The sequence below is a fragment of the Thamnophis sirtalis genome, unplaced genomic scaffold (genome assembly GCF_051295495.1).
Source record: "Thamnophis sirtalis isolate CommonGarterSnake01/CBP01778 unplaced genomic scaffold, rThaSir2_p1.2 scaffold_1, whole genome shotgun sequence".
Lineage (NCBI taxonomy): Eukaryota > Metazoa > Chordata > Lepidosauria > Squamata > Natricidae > Thamnophis > Thamnophis sirtalis.
In genome coordinates this window covers 72,771,087-72,794,030 of record NW_028261381.1, presented here as the reverse complement: position 1 = coordinate 72,794,030, position 22,944 = coordinate 72,771,087, and the positions used below count along the sequence as shown (strand labels likewise).

General features: G+C 42.3%; 1 pseudogene; it reads left to right on the top strand.

Annotated features, from left to right (window-relative positions):
- The first annotated feature begins 703 nt into the window (after nt 1-703).
- On the top strand, nt 704-8,940 carry LOC148049560 (uncharacterized; annotated as a pseudogene).
- Nucleotides 8,941-22,944: the final 14,004 nt, after the last annotated feature.

The window sequence follows — 22,944 nt, the reverse complement described above, 5'->3', positions numbered from 1 at the left end:
GAACGAGAGAGAGAGCGAGAGCGAGAGAGAGGGAGGGAGAGAGAGGCATACATTTGCACCTAAAAGAGAGCTGCAGTGCAAAAATATTGAACAGGTTGTTGAAAAAAGCATTCAAAAACAGAATATGTTTTTGTAACAATGAAACTAAAATGATCTTATATCAGTTCAGGAAAGCTCAGTGCAAAATTAGGCTAAAGGCAACAACCATCAAATGCTGCCAGGATTCAATGCCTTCCTTCCTTGGGTGAACTTCTCTAATATTTGCTAATTTTGCAATTGACACTACTTGAAAATCAGTGCAGGTCAGGCATGGAAATGAGATAACTTGTCCAGATAGGATACATTGAATTAGAGTATCATAATTCTTCTCTTCATGAAAATCTTTGAATATCAGTAAGAAACTTTCTCAAAACCAACTTTGGTTGTGAGCTAATAAACAGCTTTGGAGCTTGGGTTACTCTATTGTAAGCTATCTAGATATATGTTTATTACATCATGCTGGAGCAGAGTGTTATCAAGCCATCCCTGAGTTATTTGAAAAGAATCCTGGTATCAAATTTGCTGCCTTTTCCTAATCCCTATGCTGCATGTGTTGCCTGTTTTAGTTTATACCTAAAGACATGTTAAACAATGTGATTTTGCTCTTCTCCCCTTTTCCAATGTCACCATTGGTGGGCAACCAACTGTCAATCATGCCACCACCATGACAAGCAAGAGAGTACATCTATCAAAGCTCATTCACTTTGCAAGCTCACCTAACAAAGAGGTGGCCTGTAGCTACATCCAGCCCATAAGGTGAAACTCAGAAAAGAATAGCAGTGGGAAAGAATGTCCCGGGGTGGCATATATCTGTACAAGCCTAAAAATACAGGTAGTGCTTGACTTTTGACCACAACTACAACCACAGTTTCCATTGCTAAGCAAAGCAGTTGTTGAGTGAATTGGATTAAGTGGTTTTTTTACTTTTTTTTTTGCTAGAGCTGTTAAGCAAATTATGTGGTTGTTAAACAAATCTGGCTTTGTCATTGACTTTGCTTGCTGGAAGCTAGCATGCAGGTTGCCAAGCAGCCAAATTTTGATCACATGACCATGGGATACTGTAACACTTGTAAGTGCAAGAACTGAGTTTCCCTGCAATGCAGCTGTAACTTCAAATGATTCCTAAGTAAATTGCTATAAATTGAGGACAATCTGTAGCCAGACTGATCTCAACCTTTAGGAGAGACAAGATAGCAGTGTTCCAATATCTCAGAGGCTGCCACAAAGAAGAGGAGGTCAAGCTGTTCTCCAAAGCACCTGAAGGCAAGACAAGAAGCAGTGGGTGGAAACTAATCAAGGAGAGAAGCAACTTAGAACTGAGGAGAAATTTCCTGACAGTTAGAAGAATTAATCAATGTAAATGGCTTGCCTCCAGAAATTGTGACTGCTCCAACACTGTAAGTTTTTAAGAAGCAATTGGACAACCATTTGTCTGAAATGGTATAGAGTTTCCTGTTTGAACAGGGGGTTGGACTAGAAGATCTCCAAGGTCCCTTCCAACTCTGTTATTCTGTTATCCTGTTTGTCTGGATTGCATTGTTTGTCTGACTGTATTGCTAACAGGATGGCGAGCAGGCACATCAGGTTTTACTTTTGTGAAAACCACTATGGGTGGCTGTTGACTAATAGGGGAAAACCTCATTTCAGTAATGGAAGAACTACAAATGACTTTAGACTGACATATGCATGGGTTGAAGATGAAATGAAGCAATGGCATGGGGACATGTGAGAAAAGGATGTTGCCTATGAATTTCTGGTTAGTTGCAAGTGAGACCCTAGCTTTACTGAAGAAGTTAATGAGCTCTCCAACCCACACAAGTATGCTATATTCTTTTATACAGGGCGGGGCATAACCTTTTCCTAGGGGGTCACAGCAAGATCGACAGCAGTTTACAACTTCCGCGACACCTCATTTTAAAGCCCATAAAAAACTGAATTGAATGAGCTATTAAATGTTAAATTTGCTTTAAGAATGGCTGGAAAATTCGATTCGGAAGAACAAAGGATCATTGACAGAATAAAATGCATTGCCTTTCGAGAGGCTCGCGATGCTGGAGTGACGTTTATCAATCGAAAATGGATTGCAAACAAATTGAAACGTCATCCGGATTGGGTTACTGATAATTGGAACAAAACAGCCCAAGAATGTTTCACAAAATTTGGAGAAGGGCGTCCTCTGCAACTGTCCCAAGAAAGCAAAGCCATCATTGCAACTGGCAGTCGCAAACAACGAAAAGGAAACCGAAAAGTGGCCCAAGAAATCCTTCAAATTCGTGGAAAACGAGTTGATCAAAGGACAATCGGCCGATATCGAGAACGAGAAGGTTTGAAGCCATTCCACGTCATTTGCAAACCATTGAAAACTCAAACACACGTTCAAGATCGGCTTTGGTTGTGCGATTGGTTGTCTGAATGGACCGAGGAAGATTTTCTTCATTTGGCGCCATCTGACGAATTCTTCGTTTATGCCATTCGAAAACCGAATTTCCAGAACGATCGAATTTGGGCTAAAGACGTCGACGACATCGCCAAACATGAACGATATCGACAAATCGTTCGCAATCCGACTTGCATCAGGATTTTCGTCATTTTCACAGCCAAGAAACTGCATTGGGTTTTGAAGGATAAAGGGGAATCCTGGGATGGCAGTTATTTCCGTGAGAAAATTTTATTGGAGAATGTCATTCCATTTCTCAGTGATCCAGACAATGTCTTGGTGGTTGGTGAGGCTGTCTTTCTTCATGACAAAGCTCCTTGCATGCGTGCAAATGCGACTCAGCAATTGTTAAAGGAAAACAATGTCGAATTTTGGGGCAATGACGTCTGGCCGGGAAATTCGCCAGATCTCAATCCGGCAGAGAACATTGGGGCCATAATTAAGGATGAAGTGGAAGCTCTGATGATTCAGGAGCAAGGTCAAAATCGATATTCGGTTGAAACTTTGAGAATGAATTTGGAAACTGTGTTGAAAAATCTGGAAAATCGAACGGAACTGTTTGAAGATTTGTTGTGTTCTTATCCACCTCGTTTGAATGCTGTTCGAAGGGCTAATGGTGGTCATACTGACTATTAAATCGTGTCAATAAACTCAGTTTTTGATGGGCTTTCGAATGGTGTATGAATTATTTGTGTTGTTATTACAAGTGTTGCTGTGACCCCCTAGGAAAAGGTTATGCCCCGCCCTGTAGGTTGGGGAATTGTAACTTTAGGTACTCCGATTATAATCAATTAGTTTAAAAGCTTTTATTATGCAATATGTATTGTATTTACTGTAGGGCAAGCATAACCTATTGCAGATAAAGAAAGCTAAATAAATTGGGGGGGGGGAGGAATAATTCCACTCACTTTCACTTTGTCATCAACAATTGTCAGAAAATATCCTCACCAGAAAGTGTATAAAGGAATTGAGTCTTTATAGCAAGAAAGGGGGAAAAGGGTTTCCCTTGCGTAGCTATATTACGGCAAACGGCACCTATACAATCAGACTCAAGCAATCTAAGATAGGAATAAGAGCCATCTTATACCGAACAGCTTAATGGTCCAAGCGATCTACCTACGTATATCAGGGCTGTTCAACCTGTGGTCTGCGGGCTGGATGCATCACATACTGGCTACGCCCATGCCAGTGGTGGGTTCTGGATCCTGGTGCAACCAGTATGATGCACTGTGGCCCAGCGTCCATCACATGAACATGCACAGCATGTGCGCACACATACACAATGCGTGCATGCATCCTTACCTCCTGCGACGCTCCGCAACACCTCCACGATGCTCCAGTTGCTCGGCCGAGCATTGCGCAGGTGCCGTATGCTCCGTGTGCGGAAGCGCCAAAGAGCTCAAATACAGGTAAGGATAGCGAGCGGGCGGGACCTCTGGAGCATCGTACCAGAACGGTAACCAGTACTCCCAGCAGGCACCGTTACATCCTGCAACCAACCATTGGCCCACGTCCAGTTTAGTGAAAGGGGAAAAAAGTCCCGACACGGCACATGATTCCACTGTGACAATATGAGTTTGACACCCCTGACCTATATGGTCCATCTTTCCTTAATCTAGGTGGTCTCCAAGTTTCCTTTTCTGCAGCCAGATATTCTGCAACTGCCCGAGAGACTTTCTATGGGTCTGCTTTCTTGTTAATGACTGTAGAAAAGCTGGGACCTGAAAAAGGAGGGGTTTTGGTAAGGGGCGCTTTTTATATTTTTAAAAACAAATTTACTTGGTTATTTTGGAGTTATAAAATAATGGCATATGTAAAATAAGGTGACCAGACGTCCTGATTTTGGCGGGACAGTCACGATTTATAACAATTTGTCCCATGTCCCGGGGCGTTTTTAAAAAGTCCCGATTTTCTGGCTTCAAGTTGAAAGCCCAGTGGATTTGCTTAAGAAATCCTAACCAGGGCAAGACAAAAGACACTCTGTCTAAACCCTCTCTCTGTCTCAGTACTTTCATTGAAGATATTAAAACATTAAAGCAAGAAAACGGACCCCCCCCGCGCCCCTTTTACCTCATTTTATAAGAAAAGATGACCCAGTACCATAGAGCTGCAGGAAATACTTGGCTAGAGAAGTCGCGAGTGTTCCTTCCTGGATTTTCCGGAGGGGAGGGGCACGGAGGTTGGAGGTCGGCTCGTGTGGAAAAAATGGTGGCAAAGTTTTTTGAAAAATGTTTCCCTGATTAATTTCACCATTTTAATTTGCTCAGTTCTTTGTATTAACATCTACATCATTCTGGATTGACTTGGAGTGCTCACTTGTGCCTGCTGGTATGTGAGCTGGGTTTTTTTCTTTTATTTTTTTAATGTATTTTAAAATAATATTTTATTTATTGTGCCTAGGATTTTTTAAAATAGTTTTATTCTGTGTGGATTCTTTTTTAAAATTGTCTTAGACTATTTAAAAAAAGATTCTATCCAAAATACAAAATACCAGTTGCAGTTATTCACTTAAGAACTGTGGCAAGGAAGGTGGTATAGTGACCAAAGTTACAATGGCATTGAAAAAAGTGACTAATGACCATTTTTCACACTTAGCGACCATTTTCACACTTAGCGACCGTTGCAGCATCCTCATGGTCACACGATCAAAATTTTGATGTTTGGCAACAGATTCTTATTTATGATGGTTTCAGTGTCCTGGGGTCATTTTAATTGCCTTTTGTGACCTTTTGACAAAGTCAAATGGGGAAACCAGATTCACTTATGTTACTAACTTATCAGCTGCAGTTATTCACTTAAGAACTGTGGCAAGAAAGGTGGTATAGTGACCAAAGTTACAATGGCATTGAAAAAAATGACTGATGACCATTTTTCACACTTAGCGACCATTTTCACACTTAGCGACCATCGCAGCATCCTCATGATCACACGATCAAAATTTTGATGTTTGGCAACAGTTACAATTTATATTTGTAAATTGTAGTTATGTTGAAATAAAAAAATATTAAAATACTATTTTTGCGTTGTATGAAAATTTTTGATGCTCCGTATAAAATTTTTAATCAAGCCCCCCCCCCTCAAAAGTGTCCCTCTTTACCAATCTGAAAATCTGGTCATCTTAATGTAAAACCTTGAAAGAGAAATCCCTGTAAATCTTTTTAAGTCCTGAGCCTATCATTATTTAGCTGCACCACTGATTTTCTTCAAGCTAGTGTACAGTATACAATGAATTGGATCTATTCTTTCAGAGGCATTCTGCCAGAATTCTTGTAACTGGTGGGAAGGAGGGAGGGGTGGTCTTTGTTATCCCTCCTTTTGCAGGCCTCTCCCCCGCTGCCTGGAGAGTTGCCATCTGTAAAAGAGATGTTCTTCTCCCTCACTTTTTTATTTTGTGAGTGGAAAAAATGGCTAGGTGAAAAGCAACCGATGCTGCCAGAAGAGATTCTCTTGCTGGTGGGAAACTTTTGCAGGATCAGATTCAATGGCCTAATATGTTAATTTGAGTCAACTTAGATGCTGTGCAGGCACTGCCAAACTCATGAGCAGTAGATACAATTAACAGGTTTAACACAGAGATGCACACACTTACAAACTACAGTTATTAGTGAATTATTTCAAAGGAAATCCTTGTGTAGAAGCACATGGCAGCATGAGGCAATCCTGGATCACCCCAGATAAATTTTGCCTCATCATTAAGGAAGAGGAAACAAGATGCTGGAGATCTGAATTGAACTTCTTCAACTTAATCAGACAGAACGGGGCATAAATCCTGTCCCTTGAACTGAGAATGCTCAGGAACAGCGGAATAACTTGTTATCTGCTTATTTCCATGGCATCCTTCCTACAGTAGAAACCGTGAGCCCACTTGGCCTTGTTTCATCTCCTGTGTTGCATGCAAGTGCTGCCAATTAGGCACTTGTTTTAATTACATTTCAGATATTTTTTTCTCAATCAGAAAAAAAGAAGAAGAGCACAAAGTGAGGACAACACTTATGATAGCTCTGCATACAGCAAATTCTGATTTAGTAGCTGAATGTCAATAGTATTTTCTAGCAGCTCTCCCCCACTCTTAGGCCATTCTGCAAGGCCTTGAGGCCCTGGCTGCTCTCCCAGCCCCAAGATTAGTCTGCATGAGGCCTTCTTATTGGATGTGGTATATATACACATACATACGTACGTACGTACATACCTACGTACATACCAGTGGTGGAATTCAAATAATTTAACAACTGATTCTCTGCCCTAATGACCAGCTGTGTAGGTGGGGCTCAGTGGACATGTGACTGGGTGGGCGTGGCTAACTCAACACCACTCCCGTCTATGGGCATTTCACCTTACCTGTTACAATGTGATCAGGGTTAACCAGAGAGGCAGTTTCTGTAAGCAGGGCAACAAAGATGAGGCTAGAAACAACACCAGAATGTCTCCTTCTTGCCTTCCTTAGAGGATTACCCCTGTAAAGTGGAAAAAAACAAAAGGAGATTTCTTCCCACAACCAGTTTTCCGAACTGCCTGGAAAGTTACCAACCAGTTTTCCCGAATAGGTGCGAACTGCTGAATCCCACTACTGATTCATACATACATACATATTTTTTATTGAAGGATAATTTTACTTAAGTTTAAAACAACTTCAGAAACAAACAGAAAAATAGAAACAATACCAAAGAATACAAGGAAAAGTGAAGGAAAGCAAAAGACAAAGAAAAAGAAAGAAAGGGTGTTTGTGTAGGATAGTCGTATACATCTATTAAATAAAAACAAACAAATATATAGCATCTTAAAAAGTGAATTCTAATTTTCTTTGCAGCAATTATAGATATGATAGATAACATATATACCCTCCCTAATGACACACTTTGGTTCTTGTTAGATACCAGAAACATTGGTAATGGTTTACATCAAGGTGCTCTGTTTCGGCGGGAACAGAGATTTAATTTGATTGGTCAAAGGGTCTGACAGCTCCCTATAAAAGGGCTGCTGTCAGACTGAACCTTCGCTGGATTGTACATAGTTGACTTGTGCTAATAAAGAGCTGTTTGTTACTCTGAAGCCTGAGTGTGCCTTCATTCACCCGATCTAACACTGGCAACAAAGGTGGGATAGGAAGGCAACTAGGCAGACAAAAAGAGCTCGACAATCCAGCAGGCCAATCCGGCACAGAGCACGGCGCAACATCAAGCAGCCATCTTTGAGCGGCAAATTCAAACACGCTCAGGAACACAAGATAACAACGTATGCCCCACTGACTCCGTACAGCCCAGCCACTGAACACTGGGAATCCTACATGATGAGGTTTGATTGCTTCCTCGAAGCCAACAACCTCATGGGCCTTTCTGAAGGCCGGAAAAAGAATATGTTCCTGAGCTACTGCGGACCAGAAGTGTTCGAGACGGCGATGGATTTGCCTGAGCCAACACCACTGCAATCGGTCGCTTCGTCAGTTCTACAATAGATACTGAGGACGCACTATGCTCCCAGACCATCTAAATATGTCCGGAGGCACAAATTCAACATCCGTAACCAAAAAGAAGGGGAATCCATCAATGAATGGATTTCTTGCGGCGCTCAGAAAGGCTGCAGCCTACTGTGAGTTTAGAGATCTTGATGAACTACTACTTGACCGCATCATTTGCAGTGTTAGGAACATTGGCCTGCAGAGGAGATTATTAGAAAAAACTAATCTTACTCTTCAAATTGTCCTAGACGAAGCCAGGGCTACTGAGTCTTCAATTAAATCAACGGAAACCCTGCGGCGCCAAAATAGTCTAAAGAGCGTGCGGAAGAGCACAGGCATGCATCGCGAGGCCACAGAGCCTGAAGGCTCGGAGAGCGAAGATGACAGCTATCACATGCACAGTGATCGCACCAAGTGGGCATGAAAATTTGAACCGCGTTTCTCGCTTTGTGCTGGCTGTGGAGGAAACCACCTCAGAACACATTGCCGTTTACACGATGCCATCTGTCAAGGCTGCAAACGCAAGGGGCACATCGCCAAGGTTTGCAGAAGTGATCACCCCGCTACAACCTGGAAGCCCAGACGCATACCTAACTGCCAGCAGAGGCCCAACCAAGGGGCATGGCAGCCGCCACCACGGCAAACAGAAGGTGACACCAGAGTCACCTACCACACCTCCATAGGCCAAGTCTGCACAAAGCGTCCAAAAAAGCTGAAAGTCACAGTCCTCATTGAGGACTCTCCATGCAATATGGAGATTGACACAGGGTCATCCTTGACCATAATGTCTTGGGCAGCGCTCAAACAGGCTATCCCTAGCCTTAAAAAGCATCAGATGCGGGGTCCAGATATCCACCTTCACGACTACCAGGGGAACCGAGTCCCCATCATGAGCCTGTGGACCTTCCGGGTGAGGTTCAGGACCTTCTGTGGCCAGCTACCAGTGATGGTAGTCAATGGAGACCTGCAGAGCCTCTGGGGCTTGACTGGTTTGAAGCCTTGGGCCTAGAAGTGACCGGAATCAACACCATACAAGGCGAAAGCACTGAGGAATTCCTTAAGAAGTTTGAAGACATCTTCGGCACTGGTCTAGGTAAGTATGAGGGGACTCCAATATCTTTTAACTTGGACCCCAATGTAGCCCCCATCAGGCTAAAACCCAGGAGAGTACCTTTCGCTCTCCACCCTAAAATTGATTTGGAACTAGACAAATTGATTGGCCAGGGAATCCTAGAGCTGGTAGATCACACATGCTGGGAGACCCCTATAGTGACACCTGTCAAGCCTGACAGGTCTGTCCGCATCTGCATAGATTACAAGTGGACCCATTGTACAGCATTTACTGCATTTATTAGGCCCCGGAAAAGTTTTTGCAAAATTAGATATGGCGCAGGCATACCAGCAGTTGCCTGTAGATGACGCCATGGTGGAGGCCCAAACCATTGTGATGCACAGGAGGGCATTCAAATGCACCCGCCTTCAATTCGGAGTTAGTATTGTCCCTGGACTGTTCCAAAGCGTCATGGAACGGCTTTTGCAGGGGATTCCAGGAGTCGTCCCATATTTTGACAACATATTGGTATCGGCTGCAAATAAGGTGCAATTATTTAAAAGACTGGGAACTGGGCCAGAATCAGAGACAAAGACCTCTGCCTCAAAAAAGAAAAATGCCAAATTAACGTGCTAAAGGTTGAATTCCTAGGGTACCTCATCGATGGCTCTGGGTTTCACCCAACCAACAAAAAAATTAAGGCAATTCAGGATGCCCTTACACCTCGCAACCAGACCGAACTGCAGGCATTCCTCGGGCTCCTTGACTTCTACAGTGTTTTTCTCAAGCAGAAAGCCACGGTTGCTGAGCCTTTGCATCGGCTTCTCAGCAAACACACCAAGTGGTCATGGGGCAAAGCTGAAGCAGCCACATTTGCCATGGTAAAGAAACTGCTGTCAGCGGACACGTTTTTGGTCCAATATAGCCAGACCGTGCCACTTGTTCTAACGTGTGGTGCTTTCCCGTTTGGCGCCGGAGCCGTCCTCAGCCACCGCATGCCAAATGGAACCGAAGTGCCCATCGCCTACTACTCACGAACATTGTCCACTGCCGAACTACAGTCAATTGGACTGTGAGGCTCTGGCTGCAGTCGCCGGCATGAAACGGTTCCACGACTACATCTACGGCCATGACTTTGAACTTATCACAGACCACAAACCACTGCTGGGATTGCTAGCTGGGGACTGGCCTACCCCTGCTTCTTTGTTGTCGCGAATGACCAGATGAACAATCTTCCTTGTGGCCTACAGTTATCACCTCATTGTTCATTACCCAAACTAGATAAGTTTATCTGTGCACTCACTCTAGATTGTGTTTGGAGCCTGGAGAATGAAGTGAGTGTACAAGGGTGGGTGGGTGGGTGGGAACACCCTGTGGCAGCGTAGCACTCCTCAGGCTCCTGAGTATCTAAGTGCAGGAACAGTTGGAGAGGTTGTTCGGGTCTGGGGGTGGGTGAGGTTTGTTGGATTGGTTCTATGGCCCGAGAGAATGGGGGTTAGGTTGTGACAGAGTTGGAGGGACAACAAACAGGCAATGCTATCAAGGTCACAATGGATAGAGGAAGCAGTGGCAGAAAACTGAGAGCAGGCTGCTCATGTAGCTGCTCAGTCTATTGACTCAAAAGAGTCCCACTTTATAGTCTTCAATATTCATCTCTGATGCCAGGTCACCAGAACCTAGGTGGACCTGAGCTCTGATTACTGCTATTGAATCTGAAGTCAGTATGTACTAGAAAATGCAGATGAGGTGCTGACTTGGTATGCATGTATATTGGAAATCTGGGTGAGATCATGGGGCGGGGTGGTTCCCTTCTCAGAAATGCACCCACCTGGCTTCCTACCTCAGCATCAATCTCTTGCACAGGATAGAAGGTGGGGTGATAATTAATGCCCTGTTGCTGAAGTTGTGCTCTTAAGGACTTGTTTCGGTTTGTGCTGTTGTACAATCCTCCCTGGTGCTCAACAGCCCTGCCTGAAGGATTAAGGGGGACATGATAGCAGTGTTCCAATATTTGAGGAGCTTCCACAAAGAAGAGGAGGTCAACCTATTCTCCAAAGAACCCAAAGGGAGGACAAGAAACAATTGACGGAAACTAATCAAGGAGAGAACCAACTTAGAACTAAGGAGAAATTTCCTGACAGAACAATTGATCGGTGGAGTGACTTGCCTCCAGAACTTGTGAATGCTCCAACACTGGAAGATTTAAAGAAGAATTTGGACAACAATTTGTATGAAATGGTGTAGGGTCTTTTGCTTGAGCAAGGGGTTGAACTAAATGAACTCCAAGATTCCTTCCAACTCTGTTATTCTGTTATTTTGTCTGAATAGTTATATTCAGGTTGATGGGAGAGCCCCCAAGTCTGGTAGTTCTTGAGGATTTTAATCTGTGGGTTTTGAAACTTTAATTCATGTATGTAATGTATTGTCTTCATGTTAAATAAAGGGGATAATTTGAAGGCACTGAAAGAAAAAAATATATAAGTGTTAGTAATTAGCCTCCAAATGAATCCAAATTAACTTTAAAATATTGGGTTGGGGAGCAGAAATTGTGCTATGCTGTTTAGAAACAGTTCAAAGAGGGTTTCCTGGAATGTGTTCTGACCCCTCACTAGCCTTGAGGAGGCCATGTTGTGAGCTTCCACTTCTCACACTGCTTGTTTTAGCAGCTCTTACTCAAGGTCCTTATCTTGAATTCTTGTTTGTGCAGCTTGCTTGGAGCCAAATCCCTCAGTGCCAATTCCTCCACATTAGTGTAGCTCATCTGAGCACAATGCTCTTTTGCACAATTTTCAGGTTTGCTGCTCAGAGGCCACCACATTGTCAGAATCCATTGTTTTCAGAATGCTTCTAATTAAAACTGCCAGCCAATGGTGTGGGGGTTTCTGAAAGGTGCATTTCCACTTCAGGGAAAGCTGGAAAGGAGATGTGAAACCTGGTTGAGGTTTTGCTTAACCAGGTCTTCAGAACACAAGCTGTCTTCTATTTTTTTTATTACTATCCTTCCCTTTTCTTCCTCCTGCATCCCACCTGTTTTCTGCTATATTACCCCATGGCCTAATGTCAGAATTTTCCAAGACAGGGTGATATGTCATTAAGTTGTCATTTTTTACTCTTAGGGACTACATAGATGGTTCTTCCAAGAGGATCTTCAAACAGAAGGAAAAAGAGTCTCTCTTGTCACAATGAATGATTGGAGAGATCAAGAGCAACCTGATTTGAGAAGGGCCCTGCCTGAATGCTACAATTTGTCCTTCAACACTTCCGTGCCTTTGTAAAGCTATTTTACTTTCCCTGAGGATTGAAAGAAACTCATCCAGTGCAGTAAAACCTGTTGATCCAAAGGTTCCTAATCTCTGAAAGGCAGTTAAAAAGCAATTTCCATAAGTCATTAGAAAAAGAGGTATGCAGACCAGAGTCCTTAAAGGTACCAACAATTTCCTTTGTTTCCAGAGCGCTCTAAGCCTACCAGAGACTGCCTTGCGTTCTCTTTGCAAAGAGCAACTGTTTGGAACACTTGTGGTGACCTCAAGTCCTTTCCTTGTCCAGAGAACAATTTTGAAGAGCCGGTCCAGTTGCTGGCTCTTCATTCTGCCACAGTTGGAACCAGAACCATCTTCAGTTCACCATTTATTCCCCAGAGAGAAGTTCTTTCCTCTCAAAGCACTAGCAAAAGAAAACTTAGGAAGTTTTATATATATATATATTCCCCACAACAACAACCCTGTGAGATGCGTGAACTGAGAAAGACTGACTAGCCCAAAGTCACCCAGCTGCCTTTCATGACTAAGGTAGGACTAGAATTCACAGTATCCTGGTTTCTAGACCAGCACCTTCACCACCACACCAAACTGGATTGGTCCCATTTTGGCAGTAGGCCATGTTTGTACCTCTGTGTTCTGATCTAAGCTTCCCAAGAGCATGAAGCTATACCTTGTCCTGACAAAAACCTCTTTTATTAATTTACTGTGAATTCTGCTCATTCACATCCAGTAAAGTCTTTCAAGGGAGGATTTATAGTCACAGATCTTATCTGGCTTGGAGAACTGATAGGCCGATATCTGCAAAACTTGGCAAGGAGTCTCGGAGACTCACGAATCAATTAAGCGAACTAATTATCTCCTGCAAACTCCACTCCCCTTTCGCTCCTCTTATATTTCCTCTGGGAGGGGCCATTCATCATCCACCTGTGGACTTACTCCCAAGTCGACCCCTGTTCCTTTCGTCTGGCAACTCTGTGCATGCACACACTGGGAACAGGCTCCAGCTGTTTGTCTGCCTCACTGATGTCTGACTCTGAAGGCAGCTGATAACTGGCATACGGCTCTAGGCGCCTCTCTGCCTTCGACACAGAGCCCTCATCAGAGCCTTCCCCAGACTCCAGGACTGGCCCATGTTCCTCCCCAACCTCCTCATTGTCCAAAACTACTGCCAGCTCCGATGGGTGGTGGCAGACCACAATGCTCTGAAAGGCCGTTCAAAGCAAACTAACTAACCAAATGCCCTTAATGGGAAATCTGGCAATTCTCTTATGAATGCCAATAATTGTACAGTCATAGAACGCCTATTTCATGGTTTCTTTATTTCCTTCTGCTGTTCATATGCTGCTGAACTCCAAAAATGCTCTGAAGAGTTTATGATGATATAAAGTAAAAGAGAAAAAGAAAGAAACAACCAACTCTTAAAGCCAGCAGCAATCCATCTCCTGGTCTCTGACAAAAATATTTTCAACAAGTGATACCAACTTTAAAAAATTATTATTTATTCATCAAATTTATGTAGCTATCCATCTCACCAAAAAGTGACTCTGGGCAGCACATAGCAATCAGATAAAAAGCATAGGTATAAAAACAACATACATAAAGAACATTAAGAAATAAGTAGTATAAAAAGCAAACATACCCACTTGTTATGAGGAGGAACTTATCTTTGATCCCCCAAAACTTTCTGGAACAGCGGAGCCTGTCAGCTTTCTAGAATGCCAAGAGGGTTGGTGTTGGCCTGGCCTCAAGTGGAGCACTATGCCAAAGGAAAGAGTCCCGGAAAAGCATACCATTGGGGTCCCTGATCAAAGCAATCCCTCAAGGACGGGCCTAGGAGAGTACCTTCCCTTACCGGAAGGACAGAAACCATGGGGAGAACATGCTCCTGCAGGACCTGACTCTTATAAGGCTTTAAAGGACAACCAGTGATTGAAGGGATCTGGAAACCAGTTGGCACTCACTGCAGTTTTTGCTGTGGTCATGTTAATTGAGCAAACCAAGTGAACTCCTGTGTTTTAGACCAGGTGAAATTTCCAAGAGGTTTTCAAGGGCAGCAGGTTTTGGAGCTAGTTGGAATTACCCAATTGGCCAAGGCTGAGTGACAATGAATGGGCCTCTGATTCAGGGATGGCCATAAATGTCACACAAGACAGGGCTGTGCAAAGGCACAACTAATAGGAGAACTTTCTCCTCCCCTCACTCATAGTTTCATGATACCATCCACCACTTCAGTGGGATCTTTGCAGGTCCAAGGGCATCTCTGTAAATAATGCTAGAGACTAGAGGCTAATAGTGTTATTCACCATGCCAAGGTATTCTATTTATTTATTTTAATTAAACACAGCTTTGCAAAAAGTCACGAGGGAAAGAGAGAGAAGGGTTTGGCCTCACACTGGTGGTAATAAATCAAGTATCTTTTCCCTGAAACCGTTCTTTCTTTTCCAAATGGACAATGCTGGTGCTTCCCCAGGATACTGAATCCTGCTTGTGGAGTAATTTCATTTTGGCCAGTTAACTCATTTTAATGAAAAGAAAGATTGGGAACAAGGAAAGGCTGGATAAAATAGAACTGCCCTCAGAAAGATTTACAGTGATAAGGTCTGAAAAATAAAATGTGAGGGTGAATTGTGCTATTTACAAAATGCATATAGCCTGCTGAATGGTTATAATGACAGCATGCCTGTTGTGTGCACTCAGCCCACAGTATCTTGCTTTTGCAACAAAGCCTGTGGAATGTCAAGGATATAGTGACAAAGAAAGCAAAAACAAAGGTGATCCTTGAAGCCAGAGGTTTGCTCATCTGTTCAAGCTTTCATGAATAGAAAAGGGTGTGTAATGAATGATAAATATAACATTGGAACATGGATCATAGTTTTATGTCAAGGAAAACATTTTATTCCATTGCAATCCATTAAGGGTGTGGTTATTAGTTATGAAACTCCTTAAGAGTGGCAGGTGGAAAATGGGAAGTGTTAAGTGAATTCATTTAACATATCCAGAGAGTTCTCAGGACAAAATTCCAATACCAAGTATTGACTTGCTTCACATATTGATGCCAGAACAAGCCACTTTGGTTCTTTCATATAATACTGTCTGAAGGCCCTAACAAGAAGCACTAGACTTCTGATGTTTTGAAATGTTTGTGTGGATATACAAAAAAGAAGAAGCAGGGTGGTGGGGAAGAGATAAGCAATAAAGCAGGAAATAAGGGCCTCTTTCAATTAAACAAATTATTTACATGATTGCTCTCTTTGCCAATGACCTCCTCTCTGTGCAACATTCATTCTTGTTTCATTTGCACAAGACTTACCGTAGCTTCAGTACAAAACATTGGGATGTCAGGGTGCACATCTAGGATGAGTAGGAAAAGTCATGAAGAGTTATTTGGTGCAGAACTTCTAGCATGTCTTCGGTTGCTATACAGTCTATCACCAACCACAAGTATATGTGGATCAGAAGTGGGTTGCTCCCGGTTTGCCCCAGATCTGGTGAACCAGTAGTAGCGGTGGTGGGAGGCTCCGCCCATCTACCCAGATGCTTCTACGTCTGCACAGAAGCGTCATGCACGCAAGCCGAACTGGTAGTAGAAAAATTGGCAATCCACCTCTGATGTGGATACTAATGTACAGTATTCTCATTCCCCAAATCTCTAACTAGTCAGAATTCCAGGGATACAAGTATGTACTTAGCCAGGCTAACTTACAGAAAAATACCAAAACAAATTAAGTGGTCCAGTATAAGCTGATGGTTTTCTTCACATCTGCTGTACAAGTTATTGCTCTCCTATCAAATTTCAAAGAGCAGCTCCAGAAAACAGATTTAGCTTTGCCTGCACAGAGGCCTGGGTTTCCTAGCACACCTGCACATCTGGAGGTGGGATAAAAATAATAATCTGCACCTGTCATTTATGCCACCACCTCTCACCCAAGGCCTTTCAGATGCCATGGGGCAACCCACCCACCCACAATTTGTAATAAACCCATGACATTTTTTCATTTTAGCATGGATCCAATGTTTTAAAGAAAAGACAAGCAACCCCTTCGCCCCCAAATTGCACAATTTGAAACACAGCACAGGTAAATATTTGATGAACTTGCCAAGACTTTACCCCTTGAATGTGAGAAAGTAGCCACCTGCATTTCAGTGTGTTGGGTTCCTCTCCTCCCTTTAGTGTTTAGTCTGTCATTTCAAGGTCTCCACTTCCCAGCAGACACTTATCTCTTTCCCTCTGTTTTGTCTCCTTCACACTTTGCTTTCCTGTCTGTTAACATCGTCCTTGGCTGCTTTCTACTCCAGTTGTCATTACTTTGCTTTCCTCTAGCCCTCAAATCTCCTTTCTTTCTCCTCCCTGTGTCAACAATTATTCAACAGTAAGATGCATGTCAATAAAACTTACAAGATAAGATGATACCAAATATAAATCTCTTGCAATAGGACCAAGAACATTGATAACTGCTGAACTAGAGATCTGTTGGTTGACTTTTTTTCTCTCCAATTGCTAAACTACATTGTTCTATATTCAGTGGAGATGTATGAAAAATTTAGCCATTTAGGAATTACGGTACTGGAGGCTAGATGAACAATTAGGATCTTCACTTTCTATATTGGAAAATAATCTGAGCAAAGTCAGAAATGGGTGGACATTGATTGGATACTATATTACTTGTGAATTAAGCCAGTGGAAGGATGGACTTGCTCTACAATAGAGTGGATGGTGGCAATGTACTGAACAGGTCCTGCTCAGGAGTGTGGAAGGTGCCACAGGAAGGTTTTGGGTGAAGGATCTAGAAAATGTCTCATGGGGGCGGGGGGGGGGCAGGAAGTTCAGTTCCTGTGCAAGCACATGCCTCATTGCATCTTTGCAAATGTTATTTTCTTTTTCTTGTTATTTTATTAACGTTCTTGATCAAAATCTTTCTTATACTTCCTTACTTGTTGAGGAAGATTGTACCATCTTTCTTGCAAGACTGTATGGCTTACAGATGTCCCCCCTCCCAGGGGTGGTCTGCTATGGGTTCACCGGGGTTCAGGCAAACCCATAGCTAACGTTATGGCCGGTTTGGAGAACCTCCAAATCCCACCCCTGGCTGCCCCCACCTTTCCCAGGAGGCTCCAGATGATCCATTTTGGATGCGAGGTAAGTACAGGGCCCATGTGGAGGCTTGAGGAGAGAGAAAAACAGCCTCCCAGAAGGAGCCTGGGAAAGGCAAAAACTCCCCCCCCCCGCCATGGTGCAGGAGGCCAACTAGGCCACGCCCACCCAGCAACCAGGCAGAGAACCTGTTGCTGAAATTTTTGAAGCCGACCCCTGATGTCCCCCCATATCTTTCTGTCTATCATGATAGCTTGTTTTGAAAGTCACTTGTTTTTTTCCCTTTTTTGAAATGTTGGGATATACAGTAATTAGATACTATACTTTCATCATGTTCTTCATGGGTTATGGGATCAGCTGTTGGTCATGTGCTGTTTGAGCAGCATTACTGATCAATTCCACCGTTCAGGATCATCTTCTGAATCATGCATATTATTACATAGTCATCTGAATTAATGGGGCTCTTTCTGATCCACTTATATTCACTTATTCTTGAGACATCCAGTTTGGTAAACTTTATTTCCATTTTAATAATTTTAATGTTTTTTTAGTTCATGTTCTTTGTGTTCCATGCCCTGTTTATACATGTCCTTGCAAAGTGGGAGTGAACGTCTCGCCCTCCCACATGCTTTGATTTCAGAGTGGATTCCTCCTTTTTTTTTGCTGGCTATTTTGGAAACAAGAAGTCAAATTAGAACAAAATTTGGGGGCGGGGGACAAATATCAGGTGGTTTGTCTCAAGGTATTTCTTTTGTGATAAGACTGTCTGTCTGTCTGTTCTGTAACAGACAGAAAATACTGCCTGTTCTTATGTATGCCTATTTAAATATCAGTGTCTTACTTCCCCAGTGAGCACTAGAGTACACCAAGGAAAGTGCCTGAATCAACCTCTTTTATTCAGGATACTCCTGGCTATTGCCAGGAACAGAAACCTGTTCGACAGATATTTCTGTTCCAGCAATTTTCACTGCATGGATGAGTGGAGAGGCCAGCATTCTTGGCAGGAACGATGCCAATTGTGCTGAAAGATCTCTGAAAGAAGCATTGTTTTGGAGTACCCTTGCTCCAAACTTTGTGTCTTTAGTTTACAAACTCATGATGATGGCTGGTAGAGGTGGGGGGAGGATGGGAGTTGTAGCCCATCACTCCTGGAGGGGTTTGAAGGATAATAGGGTGGGGCTATCTGGCTTACAACCAGTCTTACTGAGCCTGGCAAGTGAAAGGGAGCTGGGAACACAGAACAATTTCGTTAACTTAGAAATGGCCGCATCTAGTGAAGGGACAAACATCTGTGCTCCTTTTGCTGTGGGAATGGGCAGTCTCCAGTCAGTGATCTGTAAGATCAGAGCTCATATTTAACTTCCTTTCAGTGCCTTTATGAGTCAAAGCTTGCTTCATAACAGTTTGTCCTTCAAACATATACTCTACACAACCCTTAAAGCATAATAATGTACAAGTGGAAGCAGTGGTGGGTTTCAATTTTTTTTAGAACCTCTGCTTTGTGGGAGTGGCTTGCTGGCCATGTGACTGGGTGGGAGTGGCTTGCCAGCCATGTGACTGGGTGGGCATGGCCAACTTGTAAAATGTGGTGAAACTCACTTAACAACACTCTTGCTTAGCAACCAAAATGTTGGCTCAGAAACTCTGGCATTTGAAGCATGCAAGTCTTAAAGCTGTCAAGTTATAGGACCCTCGCACCCCTAACCCTTTAGAAAAAAAACCCCAGGGGTGTTTAAACTTGACAACTTTAAGACTTGTGGACTTTAACTCCCAGAATTCCTCCTATAGTCATGCTGGCTCAGGAATTCTGGCATTGAAGTGTGCAAGTCTTAAAGCTGTCAAGTTAGAAAACCCTTGCACCCCTAACCCTCTAGAAAAAAAAAACCAAGGGTGTTTGACATCTTTAAAACTTGTAGACTTCAACTCCCAGAATTCCTCCTCTTGTTCTTCATCTTGATGATGTGCGGACGGGCGGGGGGAAGGGAGCTGGAACCGGTTCTAAACGGCACTGTAGATTTGTGGAACCTCTGTCATCCACCCCTGAGTGGAAGATAAAACAATGTTATTTCGGAGACAGCTTTTGTTTGCTGTGACCGCTAAGATACCACGATAGAAACCAAGAGACCATGAGTTCTACTCTCCTACCTTAAGGACAAGGGCAGCCAGGTAACCTTAGTCTAGTCACCCTCAGCCAAGGAAGATGGCAATGGAAAACCTCTTCTGAAAACCTTGCCAAGAAAATTGCAGGGACTTGTCCAGGATGCTCAAAGGATAGGAAGCTCAAAGGCAACCCTGTCCCCTCAACCCCCCCCCCCAAATTAGACTATATATGCAAATTATGACCTGAACCTATATAAAAAATTATGATGTTCTGCTCAAAAAGATAAGATTATTAGAGACGCTAGTTGTTTTTGTACATATTTATTTACTAAGAAGTAATAGATAGCATGAAGATAAATAGGAAAAATAATCTATTTCTGCTAACTTCAGGAAGAAGAATCTGCTGCCTTCAGATGTTTCAGTTTTTGCATATTTTATTTCCTTCTCTGCTTTCCTGGAATGTTTCACATTCCAGAGTATTTCAAAGCCATTCCATCCAGCATCATTAACATACAATTGAGCAGAAGGAGGCATGTGAATCAGAGGTGGTATTCAGCTGGTTCAGACTTGTTCGCCCAAACAGGTAGCAGAAATTACGGGCACTGATCCTGTCTCTATTTCGTCCTATTTAGGGACGTTTTTTGAGCAAAGTGCATGCGCAGAAGGCTGGGCATATGTGTGGATGGGGCACGCGCGAGCAAAGCAAATGCAAGTGCTTGCACACACACATTTGCAAACCGGTAGGGAAGATAAGTGAAAACCACCCCTAATCTGAATCATTAGTAGAGGCAGCCACTCCCATATATGTTGAATGTTTGAATGTTTATTTCATTTGTATGCTGCCCTTTTCCCCCAAAGGGGGACTCAGGGCGGCTCACAACTCAAACAAGGGAAGGGGGATACAAACAATTTGACAACAATACAAAACAATACATAATTTAAAAAGCGCAACAATCATACCATTCGAGATAGGGGCAATGGTTCTTTAGCCCCAGGCCTGTCGGGACAGCCAGGTTTTAAGGGCTTTGCGGAAGGCCTGGAGGGTGGTGAGGGTGCGAATCTCCACGGGGAGTTCGTTCCAGAGGGTCGGAGCAGCCACAGAGAAGGCTCTCCTCCAGGTAGTCGCCAGTCGACACTGGCCGGCGGATGGAATTAGGAGGAGGCCTAGTCTGTGGGATCTAATCGGTCTGGTGGAGGTAATTGGCAGCAGGCGGTCTCTCATATACCCAGTACAAGCTACATATTTGCATAAAATTGGCCTCCTTCTGAAATACATTTCCTTTTGCTCAAACAAACTGCAATGTTTGTTCGTGTATTACACTGGAATACACTTGTGGAACTTAGTTATATACACTGAGGAAGGAATTCATTGAGGCATCTGAGGAAGATATAGCAAACTGTGCGAAGCAGAATCGACCATCATGACAAAAACCAAGGAAGTGGTGAATAGACCTATTCCTTGGAACCTCTTCAGATAAGGAGAGGAAAGGAGATTGGCCACTGTGCTCTGGGCAGCTTCTCCCTACAAGGAGACTGCAGAACAATGGTTTCCCACAGGTTTGAGCAACAGGAAACCATAAGATTAGCCATCTTGTTCACAACTGGGGCAGATTTTTTTAAAGGACACAAACCTCACTTCCTGGTCACTTTTGGAAAGTGCTCATTAACTACTCATGTAATTTTATATAAATTACAAAAAGAAAAGGATATTAAAATTACAAGAGGGAGATACTGTATGAATAGACAATGCAGCCACACAAAAAGTAATTTATCAATATCATTCCAGGGAGAAAAGTCAGATAATTTTTCCAAGTCCAACATAATACTAATATTAAAGAGAGACAAGACTTTATTTTAGCAAGACACTATTGGGCTAATACCATTATTGATTAATGACTATAATTTGTTCGCAACTATTTTAGCTGATAGACTGAAAATATTTTTAAGAATTTGTTCACGTATTTAATCATAGAGTAAGAAGTCACTTTATAATTGTACTGTAAAGAAAGTTGCAAACTATATCTTTTTTCTTTGTTTTCCTTTCCCCCCTTTCTTGCATTTTTAACTGATTTTTTTCATTTTCTTTTCTTTCTTGCTTTGTATTAGTTTTTTATTCATTTTTATTTTCCTTTTAAAAAATCTTTAATAAAAATTGGAGAAAGTTATAAATGGATATATAATGGTCCAGATAAAATTGGAATATTGAATCTTTACAATAGTTTTTTGGAATTAATTATAAAATATAAATAGCTTCTCATGAGAAATAGATCCTCTTTTGGTTTTTATAAGACATAGCATAGATAATTAATATAATTTAAAGACAATGGAGGGGACTAAAGGTTTTAGGTACAAAAAAAATAAGATGATGCAAAACATAATGACAGCAAAAATACTGAAGGAGACTTTTGAAGAATGGAATCAGAAAATAGTAGCTGTGATATCAACATTGTCAGTAATGATGTCTGCTTTTATGGAGAGCCTATGTCCAAAAGATATTATTAAAGAAATGTCAGATGTAGAACAAATTTTATCTGAACAAATAGAAACGTTATCAAAAATGGATTTACAACTGACAGGCCAAGAGAATGATTTAGAAAATTTAATAAAAATATATGTAAAATAAAAAAGGAATTTTTGAGGTGCCTTAGTAAAAGCAATTTTACTATACAATTCTTCTTCCTCCTCTATCCAACAACCATTTCTTCGTATCTAGCTTTGTCCTAAACTGCCACTAATTATGCATGCAGGTAATTTAATTTCAACTGCTGTTGTTTCCATATATACTGATGTTGCTAGATAAATAAATGAACAACAAGCCTATAGAGTTTGAACCTAACCCTAACCCTTTCATCTTTCATTAATATTTGGGTCCATTTTAGAGAATGAATGTAATTGTTGCTAGCACTTTATCCAGTAAGGAGGATATTTTTGTCTCTACTGTGCAATTAAACTTTTCATCTTTAAAGTACAATAGTTTCTTTGCTCTTTCAGTAACATTAAGAGACATGAACAGAAATAGCCCATCAAAGAATACCCTGCATTCTCCCAAGTGTGTGTGTTATGCACTATTATTTCAAAGGTCAGTATCAACCTTCAGCCACTGGTTGAATTACTGGATTAGGTATTGTTGGGATACATAGCAAGAACTAAGCCAAAGTTCAAGCCATGCAGCTTTTAATGGACAATCCAATTTTGGCACAGGACTTCTTCCAGGAGTCCTGTGGAAGATCAGAGTCTAAGGCCAGCCTACCATAAAAAAAAATAACTTAAATATGCTCAGGTAGTTCTCTGTTGCCCTTTGAATGGACACATGGACAGTTTGGCAGAACTCCAGTTCTCAGTTTTCTCCTTCCTCCCTTCTTATCAATTAGATCTGGGAGCAGACATGACAACTCAGCTTGGTTAGGATGAACTTTGGTTACAGAATGACCTGTTTACTCCGCCAGTGGGAATCTCTATCAAAGTCAACCTCCAAAATCAATATCTTACATCACTGAACTCAATGACCTG